The sequence below is a fragment of the Saccostrea cucullata genome, unplaced genomic scaffold (assembly GCF_032062105.1).
Source record: "Saccostrea cucullata isolate Sc308-1 unplaced genomic scaffold, CSIRO_AGI_Scuc_v1 ctg23168, whole genome shotgun sequence".
NCBI classification, from domain to species: Eukaryota; Metazoa; Mollusca; class Bivalvia; order Ostreida; family Ostreidae; genus Saccostrea; species Saccostrea cuccullata.
In genome coordinates this window covers 1-14,339 of record NW_026924033.1, presented here as the reverse complement: position 1 = coordinate 14,339, position 14,339 = coordinate 1, and the positions used below count along the sequence as shown (strand labels likewise).

Below are 14,339 nucleotides of genomic sequence, written 5' to 3'. Positions count from 1 at the left end.
TATAGACAATAAAAATATTGCACACAGGTCCTTCCTTTAGTGGAACTATTGAACTCCAGGGAAGAACCCAATAAAGTGCAAACTACATTGCGCATGACCTTAAATGACTGTTTATCAATTATGTAAGAGAAAAATAAATTAAAAGAACTTGTTCTAATTAAAATAATGAAAAAAATCCTTATTTAAGCCTTTAAGTTTAATTTTTAATTAAGAAATTTGACAGATGAATAAAAAGAGTAATAATATACAATATAATACTTATTAAATTAATTCTCTAACTTAGTTCCATTTAGATATATACAATATTCAGGTCAACACTCTTTACATGAATGAATTATCAACAGTTTTGTCCTTAAAGTTTTCAATGGATCCACAGATCATGAGATGATGTCTCCTTTTATGTGTATGTATATATCTGTGTATACTGAAAAAAAGAAAGTTGCTGTGTGATGAAAAGGATAATAAAGAAGTCTCTGATGAGACTGTAGCTCTACTGGTCTGTATGCATAACAAAGAAAAAGAAGCACTTGGATTTGAAACTTTGCAACAGACAGCATTAAATAGAATTATGTATCTAAGTGTAGTCTACTTGTGTGCCACATTACATTGAAATCATACCAAAATTGTAGGTGGAGTAGTGTTTTAAAGGAATTTTTATACAGAAATTTCTATTTTTAGTAACCATGGCAGCACCGTTCATTGAAATTTAAAAAAAAAAACAATGCACTATGTACCTTAGTGCAGTCTACTTGTGTGCCAAGTTATATTGAAATCAGAATAAAACAGAGGAGTAGTGTTTTGAAAAATTACAGACAGATGGACAGCTAGACAACTAGACGCCACGGACAGACAACGGATGGACAGCTAGACGGACGGACAAAGGGACACCTTCCTATCGCATAAGCTCTTCTGGTCTCTGACCAGTAGAGCTAAAACAAGAGGCCCATGGGCCACATCGCTCACCTGAGAAGCTTTGACTGGGTCATGCAATTCTTAACCATGGGTCTTAATTTGGACAATTTAAATTCCCTATTGTAGCCCCGCCCAACTCCCAGGGGTCATGATTTTGAATAATTTAGAATCTACACTACCCCAGGATGCTTCCACATAAGTTTCAGCTTTTCTGGCCCAGTGGTTCTCTTAAAGAAGATTTTTAAAGACTGTTCCTATATATTTCTATGTAAAACTTTGATTCCCTATTGTGGCCCCTCCCAGTCCCTAGGGGTCATAATTTGAACAATTTAGAATCTACACTACCCCAGGATGCTATCCTGGCCCAGGATGCTTCCACATAAGGACCTGTCAGGTGCTTTCTTTGGCCCATTGGTTCTTAAGAAGTCGAAAATGTGAAAAGTTGACAAAATGTGATCAGAAAAGCTCACTTGAGCCTTAAAAATTATCAAATTTGATTTTTTTTTAATATTAAATAAAACTGCAGAAATCAATTGTAAATGGTTGGTTGCGTATTAATTATTCAAAGTAGTTTTTGTTGTATGGTTTGAAAAATTTTATTACATTGTGTTCCTTAATTCTTTCTATTCTCACAAAGAATTACCTTTGCATTTCTTGTATTTACAAGGGGGACAAATCTTCAAGGTACATGTACACTATATGTCAGTATATATATCTTCATTTTCTGTTAAAGGAAAAAATAGAATAAATCATACAAAATCAATTACATGTATATAACAAAGCATGGATTAAATTTTCACCAAATTTAGAAAATGAATTGAACATGTTGAGTATCAAACAATCAATCACTCAAATTTCTCAATCCAGCCAAAATGACTGACACTAAAATTCACCCTAAGAGGACGAAGTACAAAATATTAATTATTTTCATCTTTAAATATACCATAAATGAAACTTTGTGCATGTTCTGCATACAGTTACCAGTATCTGTACTATAGTAGTTTTATGCCCTTGAGAATTTTTCATGATGTCAGATGATGCCATATTTCCATGTCTGTTTTTATACGCCTGTCTTAAGATGGGACGTATTATGTTATGCATGTATATAGGCTTCATGTTCGTCCGTCCATCTGTCCATTCGTGTCCGGCTCATAAATTGAATACTATTAGGCCTAGGATTGTCAACTAATACTTCTTGGGTAGACGGTGTGACACACACAAAAAGTAGGTTGCTCTGATCTTTAATAAAAATGCTATGGCCAAATATGAAAAATCCTGTCCAGCCTATTTCAAGGTCACTGTGACCTCATAGCTGCTTGTGTTAATTAAGAGTTCTTGATGGCTATATTCCAGATAAAGATCTTTCAATTGATTTAATGTAATTAAAAGAAATTAATGTTTTAGTGTACATGATTAAAACTAAATTAGTATTGTATAATATAATTAAAGCTAATTATACATGTGTTCATTGAAAAAAAAATTTACATTTCAATTTTTATATATTTGCAACAAATTGCAGTCATGTCTCACTTAGAATTTTATAGTCTAAAGAATGATTTATTTTTTATTTTTTTATTAGACTGTAGCATTTCCATTATTTCACAAAATATTCAATAAACAATTTAAAGCTGCAGATAGATATTTGTTAAGCTCTAACACAGCCAGTTTAGAATTATATGATGTATTATTAGTTATAATTAATCCCTACACTGTAAGTCTCTTAGAGATGTATACATGTACAATATTTTCAACATGATAAGAAATGGAAATTAGATCATTGAAATCTGTGTCAATCTGTTAATCAAGGTTACCTGATTTTCTTTCACTCTAACCAATTTATAATTATTGAACAATATTTGACGGACATATCATGCTGTGGCGGGGCACTTTATTTTTCTCTGTGGTAACTCTTTGAAAGTTAAGAGAGTTGATTTCTTAATAATTCTACGGGAATGTAAATTAGGCAGGTCGATAGGTCAGGAGCTAAGAAGGCCTAATATTCATGAAAATCTCATGTGCACCCATCTCTGTGTCTGACGCTTAGGAGGCCAAATATAATGTAATTCTTGTGCGGCTACCTTTGTGTTTGAAGTCAGTGGGCGATGACTATTGAAATTGGCATGGGAGTCCTTGTGTAATTTAAATCTATGCTACATTAACAATGCAGGTTATACTGCAACATTCATGAAAAAGTGAACTTTATTTCTTAAATATCCAATTCCCTATCAATTCTAATAAAAAATCATATTATTAGTAATAAAGCTAGAATGTTTTTTATTTCATTTCAAAGTAATAAAAAATATTTTTACAAATAAATATGTAAAATAAAAAAGTCTTAGCATTTGTGTCTTTTATTATTTACTTACACATAAGGATCAACATGCACACAGATGTATAATTTTCCCCTCAAAAGTACATGAAGATAACTTAATAATGATATTCCTAAGTATGTATTCATGGTATAAAAATGAGTTTAGCAGTTTAAAGATTGATTTTCACTCAAAGTTTTAAGACTGTTTTTCAGAGATTAAAAAAAAAAACATTTTAATAATTGATTATATCAATAATCATGTGGGTACATGTCTTATGTAAACTTCAGAGGATCAACAAATTTTCTAACAGAGATTAAGTAATTTGATATTTGGATACTTCCAAACAATATAAGTAGGAGTTTTTGGGGTGATTAGTTATGTCCATCATGACATGTAATAATCATTAAACACTGATCCCCATATTATATCTCAAAAATTATCTTGACAGCAAAAAAAAAAAAAAAAAAAAAAGAAGAAAGAAAAAAAAAAAATAATACTTGCAACACACACAATGTGTGTTAATCCCTATAGTACACTACAGTAGTGGGATACTTTTAACCATGTCTGAGAGAAGATAAGAATTAATTTTCTAATCAGTAATGCTGATGACTGTAATCAACAATGATCAAGATACTTATAAACTGTAACTTGCAAATTACAGACAAAGTTAGACATGACAATATATTTCTAAGTACAATCATCAGCTTGTGTACACATTCAAGTCATTGAGAATATTCGAACGAACGAGTACTACAACGTTAATTGTCATTGAGGAAATTCGAACGAAAGAATAATATTCGGATGTGTATAATTTTCTGACGATTACTTACTTTGTTAACTTGTATAATGTACTACTGAATATCCCCATCGACTAGACTGCTAGCTTTGCAAACACTTTACAGTGACAGAAATTCATAACATCTGAAGACACTGTAAGTCTGTTTAAATAAAATCAGAGGAAACGGGATGATCTTATACTAGATCTTTAGACTAAAAAAAAATTCTATGATCCATGCAGTAACATGTGAAATAAATAACAAATTCAATAATTCTAAATCTACTTACAAAAATAGAGCAGGTCTTTGTCAACATCATGTGGAAATTTCCTCATAATCTCTTGTCGCCGTTTTTTTTTAATTTTCCTTGATTGGCATTGGGTAATTCTAGGGATTTAAATAAAAATGCATCCTTCTGCACAGAATTTTTAAGAAGTGAATTCATAGATAGAATATTGCTGCTTTTTTTTATTTATTGGTTTATCTTTTTTTAATTTAAACAATGCACAGTTCATGAGCAAAAAAAAAAAAGAGAAAAAAGAAATGAAATAAATTATCAGGCCTATTTTTTCTGATTTTTGTTGTTTTAAATACTACCATAGATAATACCCATGGTAGTATTTACAACAACAAAAATTTAAATAATGGTAATTAAAATGTCCAATACCAAAAATATTAACATTTTAATATAAATGGGACATCGATCATGATCATTGAGAACATGATAAGAAGGAGGAGGGTAGTGTGTGTGTGTGTGGGGGGGGGGGGGTAGTCTCTGTGTATCTCTAAAATAAAATGTTTCCCTTGAAACGTCAAGAAAACTTTATTTGCATGGTCAGCGTTTGAAAGTCCAGTCAGCAGTACATAGCCTCAATAAAGCCCCGTCTTCTTTTTCTTCACGGCATTTTGATATATTGTTAACCTTCTACATGTATGATGTTCAAAATTGTATCATTCACCAAATATCCTTCATGTGATAATCAATAGCTAGTAACCTATAAAATTTTGTCTCTTCAAATCCCATTTTTGTGAAACGTAGAATGAAAAATTAAAAGCTATTATACGAGTATTCATTTTACTTTCATAAACATGATTCAAGTTTATATTTTTAAGGGGGAAAATATATACAATTTTATATTTATTGTTTGCTATCAATTATGAATGGTGTAAAAATGTTGGATTTAATTTTTAAATTGAAAATGAAAAAAAAATTATGACTTAATCAATCCGGAGGTTTAGTAAAGCATGGAGTTTGTTTTTAATGAGATTCAGTTGTTAATTCGACTCTCTGAGTGTTAATATCCCCTGTGTATGTTTTGTTAGTTCCAAGCAAATTGTGACAGTTTTGCTACCTGGGAAAACAAAAGACTCTTAATTGCCTCTAGGTATATACATACATGTATCATACCCTATCGAGATCTGGGGTGAAGATATTGGATTCTTGGAAGTTAGCAAGGGGGGGGGGGGGGGGTAGGTTTAACAGCAGACTTAAGTTGCTTTATTAGTATTCAAACATTTACCATGTTTACTGCAAATTTAAGAAAAACAGGTTATACTACAGAAGTTGATAATTTTTTCTTTGAAATAAAACTCAGATGACAAATATCAAAAAAAAATCACATTGAGCTTAACTTAGGATCGACACCCCCGTCCAAAAATATAGTCCCGTCCAAAGCTAAAGCGTTTAGAAGTCAACAGAGTCAATATCTCGAAGTGGGGTCTTGTGACGCGTTTATGAATATGTCCTATTTTTGTTTTTATCGATAATATAAAAATGTATCATTTATAAAATTTTATAGCTTGAACTTTAGTTAAAAGAATATATATGTCCGATCTGGGACACTAATCATAATACGACACTCTCTACAGAGTTATGTCCCTTTCTAGTACGTAAGATATAGATTTAAAATACTTTTGGTCTTTATGTTTACCTGATTTATTTTTTCATTTAAACAATAATAGCCAATGTAACTTTTAATTTAAGAAACTTTGGACGAAAAAGAAATTTTTTGAAAGTTTTATAGAGAAAAATGACAATTTATAGATCATTGATTTAAATTATAGTAAATACTCAAAGAGGTCTCCTTAGAACTGTTGGTATATAATGAAATAATGTGCTCTCTATATTATATATGATCAGTGAACATGTTTTAATGTTATTCTAGAAATCACAATTTCACACATAAATCGTTCACATTGAAGAAATAAATGGAATAAAAGAAAATAAGAAAACTGAATGTAAAAGATATATCAAATGTAAATTCTGTGTGAGAAGTATACAAATGTAGTTAACTTTCCTACCAATGATCTTGTATTCAAAGTGTACAAACAGTACAATTCAGATAGATACAGAACTTGTGAAATAAACTAAATAGGGATACTAGCACTGTACAAAGAGTAAATTTCAGATAGATACAGAACTTGTGAAATAAACTAAATAGGGAAACTAGCACTATTGTTTAATATCAAGCATCTCAGGTTTTTTTTTTTTTTTTTTTTTTTTTTTTTTTTTTTTTATAAATATGTATTGAAATCTTCCGAGATAGTTCAAACTTAGCACTGCACATCAACACAAAATACAGAATAAGAGCAATAGCATGTACTTTCTAAATGTAAAATGATAAATTGTAAGAGGACTGAAATTTTCATAGGGAGAATCCATCATCATGTTAATTACTCTGTCAATCGGACTGGTGTATTCTCTTGAATGAGCATAACTTTTTTATTTCTCAATGAAATTTTGCCAATTTGGTATTATTTTGCTTGCAATAGCATGTTCTTTTTAAATGTAAAATGATAAATTGTAAGAGGACTTAAATTTTCATAGGGAGAATCCATCATCATGTAAATTACTCTGTCAATCACACTGGTGTGTTCTCTTGAATGAGCATAACTTTTTTTTATTTCTCAATGAAATTTTGCCAGGTATTATTTTGGCAATAGCATGTATTTTCTAAATGTAAAATGATGAATTGTAAGAGGAGGACTAAAATTTTCATAGAGAGAATCCATCATCATGTATTACTCTGTCAATCGGACTGGTGTGTTCTCTTGAAAGAGCATAACTTTTTTATTTTTCTATGAAATTTTGCCAGTTTGATATTATTTTGCTTGCAATAGCATGTACTTTCTAAATGTAAAATGATAAATTGAAAGAGGACTGAAATTTTAATAGGGAGAATCCATCATCATGTTATACTCTGTCAATCGGACTGGTGTGTTCTCTTGAATGAGCATAACTTTTTTATTTCTCAATGAAATTTTGCCAGTTTGGTATTATTTTGCTTGCAATAGCATGTACTTTCTAAATGTAAAATGATAAATTGTAAGAGGACTGAAATTTTCATAGGGAGAATCCATCATCATGTTACTCTGTCAATCGGACTGGTGTGTTCTCTTGAATAGCATAACTTTTTTATTTCTCAATGAAATTTTGCCAGTTTGGTATTATTTTGCTTGCAATAGCATGTACTTTTTAAATGTAAAATGATAAATTGTAAGAGGACTGAAATTTTCATAGGGAGAATCCTTCATCATGTTAAACTCTGTCAATCGGACTGGTGTGTTCTCTTGAATGAGCATAACTTTTTCATTCCTCAATGAAAGTTTGTCAGTTTGGTATTATTTTGTTTGCAATAGCATGTACTTTTTAAATGTAAAATGATAAATTGTAATTTTCATAGGGAGAATCCATCATCATGTTAAACTCTGTCAATCGGACAGGTGTGTTCTCTTGAATGAGCATAACTTTTTTATTTCTCAATGAAATTTTGCCAGTTTGGTATTATTTTGCTTGCAATAGCATGTACTTTTTAAATGTAAAATGATAAATTGTAAGAGGACTGAAATTTTCATAGGGAGAATCCATCATCATGTAATTACTCTGTCAATTGGACTGGTGTGTTCTCTTGAATGAGCATAACTTTTTTATTTCTCAATGAAATTTTGCCAATTTGGTATTATTTTGCTTGCAATAGCATGTACTTTCTAAATGTAAAATGATAAATTGTAAGAGGACTGAAATTTTCATAGGGAGAATCCATCATCATGTAATACTCTGTCAATCGGACTGGTGTGTTCTCTTGAATGAGCATAACTTTTTTATTTCTCAATGAAATTTTGCCAGTTTGGTATTATTTTGCTTGCAATAGCATGTACTTTTTAAATGTAAAATGATAAATTGTAAGAGAACTGAAATTTTCATAAGGAGAATCCATCATCATGTATTACTCTGTCAATCGGACTGGTGTGTTCTCTTGAATGAGCATAACTTTTTTATTTCTCAATGAAATTTTGCCAATTTGGTATTATTTTGCTTGCAATAGCATGTACTTTTTAAATGTAAAATGATATATTGTAAGAGGATTGAAACTTTCATAGGTAGAATCCATCATCATGTTATACTCTGTCAATCGGACTGGTGTGTTCTCTTGAATGAGCATAACTTTTTTATTTCTCAATGAAATTTTGCCAATTTGGTATCATTTTGCTTGCAATAGCATGTATTTTCTAATTGTAAAATGATAAATTGAAAGAGTACTGAAATTTTCAGGGAGAATGAAATTTTCATCGGACTGGTGTGTTCTCTTGAATGAGCATAACTTTTTTATTTTTCATGAAATTTTGCCAGTTTGGTATCATTTTGCATGTGTACTTTTTAAATGTAAATTGATAAATTGTAAAGGACTGAAATTTTCATAGGGAGAATCCATCATCATGTAAACTCTGTCAATCTGGTGTGTTCTCTTGAATGAGCATAACTTTTTTATTTCTCAATGAAATTTTGCCAGTTTGGTATTATTTTGCTTGCAATAGCATGTACTTTTCTAAATGTAAAATGATAAATTGTAAAGAGGACTGAAATTTTCATAGGGAGAATCCATCATCATGTAATACCCTGTCAGTCGGACTGGTGTGTTCTCTTGAATGAGCATAACTTTTTTATTCCTCAATGAAATTTTGTCAGTTTGGTATTATTTTGCTTGCAATAGCATGTACTTTCTAAATGTAAAATGATAAATTGTAAGAGGACTGAAATTTTCATAGGGAGAATCCATCATCATGTTAAACTCTGTCAATCGGAGTGGTGTGTTCTCTTGAATGAACATAACTTTTTTATTTTTCAATGAAATTTTGCCTATTTGGTATTTTTTTGCTTGCAATAGCATGTACTTTCTAAATGTAAAATTATAAATTGTAAGAGGACTGAAATTTTCATAAGGAGAATCCATCATCATGCCAAATTTCTCTGTTAATCGTACTGCTGTGTTCTCTTGAATGGTCATAACTTTTTTATTTCTCAATGAAATTTTGCCAATTTGGTATTATTTTGCTTGCAATAGCATGTACTTTCTAAATGTAAAATGATAAATGGAAAGAGTTAGGACTGAAATTTTCAAAGGGAAAGAATTAAAGAGATAAAAACAATTTCCATTCTCCTGTAGGATAATATATTCTATAAAACATTATGATAGAGAACTTTTAATCCTATTTGTGACAATTATGGAACTTCTTGTCCCATTTCACAACTTATGGGATAAAAAATCCCATGTAAGGTTAAAAATGGGAATTTTGATTCTATAGGAGAAAAAATCCCACAGAACTCATTTTTCTCCCACAGAATAATGGTGGGATATTGGTTAGGAGAGAAAATCCCACCATAATCCCATGGGATTTCTTGATTTCAGGTGTAATATCTTTTAAACTGGAAGATATTCAGGTGTAAAGGTTAGTCCATGTTGTGCGATTAAAAAAATCCCACCGGATGACATAAATTTTTTCTATGTATCTTTGGAAAAGTGGTTGGCGAAAGTCCGGACAAATGTCGTGTCCGGAGTTAAATCTAATCTAAGTTTATCTGTCTGTAATAAAACTTCTACAATAAGTTGTGTTGATTAACATAGATTCACGTCTGTAAACTATAATTTACAATCGTGAACAATAGTAAAGAGTTGTTAATCATAGTTTCACAAATCGTAAAACTATAATATTTCTGAGATCGTTAACTATAGTTAAGAGTTGTAAACCATAGTTTACAAATCGTGAAACTGTATTTATCAGATAATCTATGTTTTGCAATCGCAAATGATTGTTTTCAGTGTTACATGTAAGTATAGTTTACGGTTCTGAAACAGAGATTATCGCTTTAACTATAGTTTACAGATGTAAAATATAGATTAACGTTGTAAACTATAGTTTACAGTCCGTAAACTATAGTTTACAACCGATAAACCTAGTTTATCGTCTGTGAAACTATGTTAAGCTTTTTTGTGTATTTGGCGTGCCATAAAAATGTATCTATTCAAAACGAAATAAAATAATTCTTCACCTAACGGAAGAGGAAAATGAAAATATCCTGGAATGTGTCGATTTATGCGTGTTAACACACTAAATTGATATCCAACGCAAGATATATTGATATTAAATGGCGTCTAAATATTTTTTAGAATTGATTTGAAACATGCATTTTTAACAACTTTAAAGGAAGTAAATTAATACGGTAAAGAATACTTTTGTGTGTATTTGACATGAACGTTTTTCACGCTACATAATAAACAGATTTACTCAATAAACTTCCAGTTTCTTTTCATTTTTTAACCTTGAACAAAGAAATGGATGTAAGAGAGCTTTAAACTCGAATGAAAACGGATTTTTACTCTAAGATTTTATATATATTATATAGACATGTTGATACTTCATTTTCAAAAAGAATTTATCAAGAAAAAATATATCAAGATGTTCCAAGATAATGAAGTATTAGAGAACAGTAATCACTGATGTTTACTTACATGCAAATAAAGTATTCAGTTTATTTTCAATAATGCTTTCATATTATTTCAAATTGTGTCATTTGCTTAAGATTTCCATTTATTTCAACATAGGAGGCCACCTTATCTATATAAAAACCCATGGAGTTAGAACTCTTCATTGTGCATTTATACTTTCATGCAAAGTTTTACTAGGTCGCTTACTGATATGAGTAATTTTTACGTTCCGTTTACGTGACGTTCGTCGTCATTTATAACGTTCCCAGATGTGACACCAACACCGTGCGTAACGTCTCTTAATGTTGTCTCTTCAGTACATGTACCAAGGAGTAAACGATTTTCAATGATGTAAAACAACTGTCAGACCAAACAACATAACTTTTTATAGTCTCGTTTTCCCCAGACTCTCGCTCTCGAGACTTTGCGCGCGGGCAAAGTCTCGAGAACGAGAGTCTTGGGAAAATGAGACTAAACTTTTTACAAAGAGGTCATGAATTCTCCTCCTTTTGTGAAGGGGCACTCTTACTGATCTACATGTATCAACACTTTATTTGTCTACTGAATAAACAGGGGAGATATGGTTTTCATAGAATCAAAGCAGTTTTACCAATTGATCCATAGTGCCCAAACTTTATATCAAATCTCTTGGCCAAAAGGACAATGAAATTCATTAATTTGGAAGAGGCAGTCTTGTTCAACTATACATTCAGTTTGTCCAGTAAATGAACAGAGAGTAAGAAGACATTTTTTAAGAGTCAAGGAATTTTTCTCTAAATGTTCAATAGAGTCTAAACAAGAACTATCCCATGGGCTTTGAATTTCATAATTTTGGAATGGAGACTCTTGCTCCTCTATGCACTTATTTAGCTTGCTACACAAATTGCAGGTGTGATTTCTTTCAGGAATTTATAGAAAAGAATTTTTTTAATGTTCCCTTTACCAATTGTATTTAAACTTCCTAAATATAAAAAAACTGAAATTATAAACCCTTTTCAATTGCAGAATTAGCTAAAAATTTGTATATTTTTAGCTAATTCTCCTATTAAATAGGGTTTAACTAATTTCATTTTTATATTTTGGAACTATTATAACTAGTAATAGTTTCTTATGTCCGTGGACTATGTAAAAAAAAATCACAATTGCAGATGAAAAGATAAACAAATAGCAAAACTAAGACTGCATTGCTTATCACACATGTAAAGTAGGGGCTAACAATGCCACAGTACATTATCAAAGTTTTTTTTTTTGAACATCTCAACACATAATCAATACATGGAAATTTATTTTGCAAACACATTTCATTAAAATGAATGTTCATAATGTTCATTACATATGAGATCAAAATAATGCATGTACATGTAACCCTCAATAATTATTGCAGATTACAAATTTAAAATATGTGTATTCACGACACCATTTTTTCATGAAATTGTCTAATAATCACGACTTCATTTTCATGAATTTTGTTTTTTATTCTATAACCAAACTCTTTTATAAAGCAAAAAATAAGTGATGTTTAAATTTTCATAAGCAGTACAGGTGTCACATTAGAACAGGAAGAAAAGTTCTTGTCAAAAAAAAGTGCTTTCAATAAATATTCAGTGTTTTAGTACTCACAAGACATGTCATTTATGAGTCAGTTTGATACACTGTATATACTTGTCTCGTATATGTCTTGTAGTGCATTATAGTAAATTAATATGTATAAATAGCTTTCCAGTTCAGTAAACAATACCTCAAAGAAATAAATGACCATTCAAAGCATACATGCATTGTACTTACTGGCTTTTCTTAACATAAATGAATGTTATATTTGATTTTAATACATGTACCTGATTTTCTCAATCTAACATCAAATATTAATTAACAGGAACAAGAACTTGCTGGGAATTGGGTGCACAGTTTTACAATTTCCATATACACTAGGAGAAACATTCTCTGGATACAGGTGCATGCACTGTAGCTAAGCTAGAAGTACCCTTGAGAGGCTGAATCAGTCATTGCACATGTTGCATGAAATCTGAACTCTGAGGTACACACAGTAATTAAGGAACACTCAGAATGTAACTGCATAGGAATGTATGGAATACAGGTTTTAGCGCAAATCATGCTTATTATGCTGTCAATCGAGAAAAAAAACATTACTACTTATAGCCATAAATAAAATATATGGCCATCTTCATTTGAACTACACACACAAAAACACAATGGCATGCCTTAGGGAAAAAAAAACCAAATAATTTATCCAAGTATCTTAATTAGCATGCACAAAATTCATATTATTTTGTTAGAATACCTAATAAGAAGTGAAGAAAAAACTGAAAATGTAAAAACGCTGAAGTCATAAATCAAAATTGTAAAACTTTACAAAAATACATTCCAAAAAAAGTACTCACTTTGTTCACGGAGAGGTATGTGGTTGAGACAATCACAGAACTTAGCAATCAAAGCACATGGTACATTTAATAAGTGAAACTTAGAAAAAAAAATAAAAATAAATAATGATCTAATGGAATCATTCTAAACCAATCCAATTTGGTAAGAAATGTTCTTGAGTACTCCCATGAAATTGTGCCATGAAGTCTGTGCCTTCTCTGTATGTGTGTTTATAGTACACGGTGGTGCCGTTTGTTAACCACCCTATCCACCACCCGAAGGTCCCCACCGTCATTATGGTGTGGTGGGTCCTAGTAAGCAGGGCCATGTCTTGTGAAGGAGAATTGCCTTCCACAAAGTGGACCCTCCCATAACTCTTCATAACCTCTCGAGCCCATGCTATGTCATTTCCACACACTATGAAGAGAACATCTGGATATCTTACTTGGTAAAACTTTATGGCATTATGTATGTAGACATCAGGGGCTACATTGTAACCAAAGTCTACAAAATGTTTCTTTTTAATATAGTCTCCTCTTCGTATATGAATTCCCACAAGAACGGTCTTGTCAGAAACACCCTTATCCTTGAAGGAATCAACAATAGTGTGCAGTTGATCTTTGGCTTTGTTTTGTATATGTGGTTGAAATGTAAACATTCTGAATTCCCTCCTCGTGGCCTTTTAAATATTTCCAAGACTGGAAATATCCATAGACTTGAACAGGAGGCATGAGGACCGTTCGAAAACATCATCAAACGCACAGTCCCACTTATCTTCAAACTTAGAGTAACAAGAGCAAGAATAACTTCTATCATATTTCCAGTTAAGTCCCTCCAGGGTAAATATATTGACTAGAGGATTTTCACTACCGAAAACAACTTCCGTTCCATCTCTTTCTTTGGCAAATGAGTACACAAAGGCTTCCTGAAACATGGCATTGGCCAAGACGTCCTGGATGTAAATGCAGACAACATTGTTCTGTTTGAAGATCATGCAATGCACTTCCCAGTAAAAGAAATAAATGAGCACCACCACTGCAAACACTTTAAGTAATGTTTTACCTGAAAATGAGAAAAAATAGTTACATGTAATAATAATTGAAAAGTAATCACTAAAATATGAGTGTAGAAACCATCATTCATGAAATTGAAAACACTACTTGTAAGACTTTTAAGGCTATCTAAAGTTAATTCTA

At 31.1% G+C, this 14,339-nt stretch overlaps 1 long non-coding RNA gene and 1 pseudogene across 1 annotated transcript; both read right to left on the bottom strand.

The window, feature by feature from the left end:
• Positions 1–300: 300 nt before the first annotated feature.
• On the bottom strand, positions 301–4,366 carry LOC134265537 (uncharacterized). The gene is made up of 3 exons (XR_009991769.1): positions 4,290–4,366; positions 1,556–1,636; positions 301–424 (listed from the first exon to the last, which is right to left on the bottom strand). It is a non-coding gene; the product is annotated as an uncharacterized LOC134265537 (long non-coding RNA).
• A 7,894-nt stretch (positions 4,367–12,260) lies between these two features.
• On the bottom strand, positions 12,261–14,205 carry LOC134265536 (galactoside alpha-(1,2)-fucosyltransferase 2-like; annotated as a pseudogene).
• Positions 14,206–14,339: the final 134 nt, after the last annotated feature.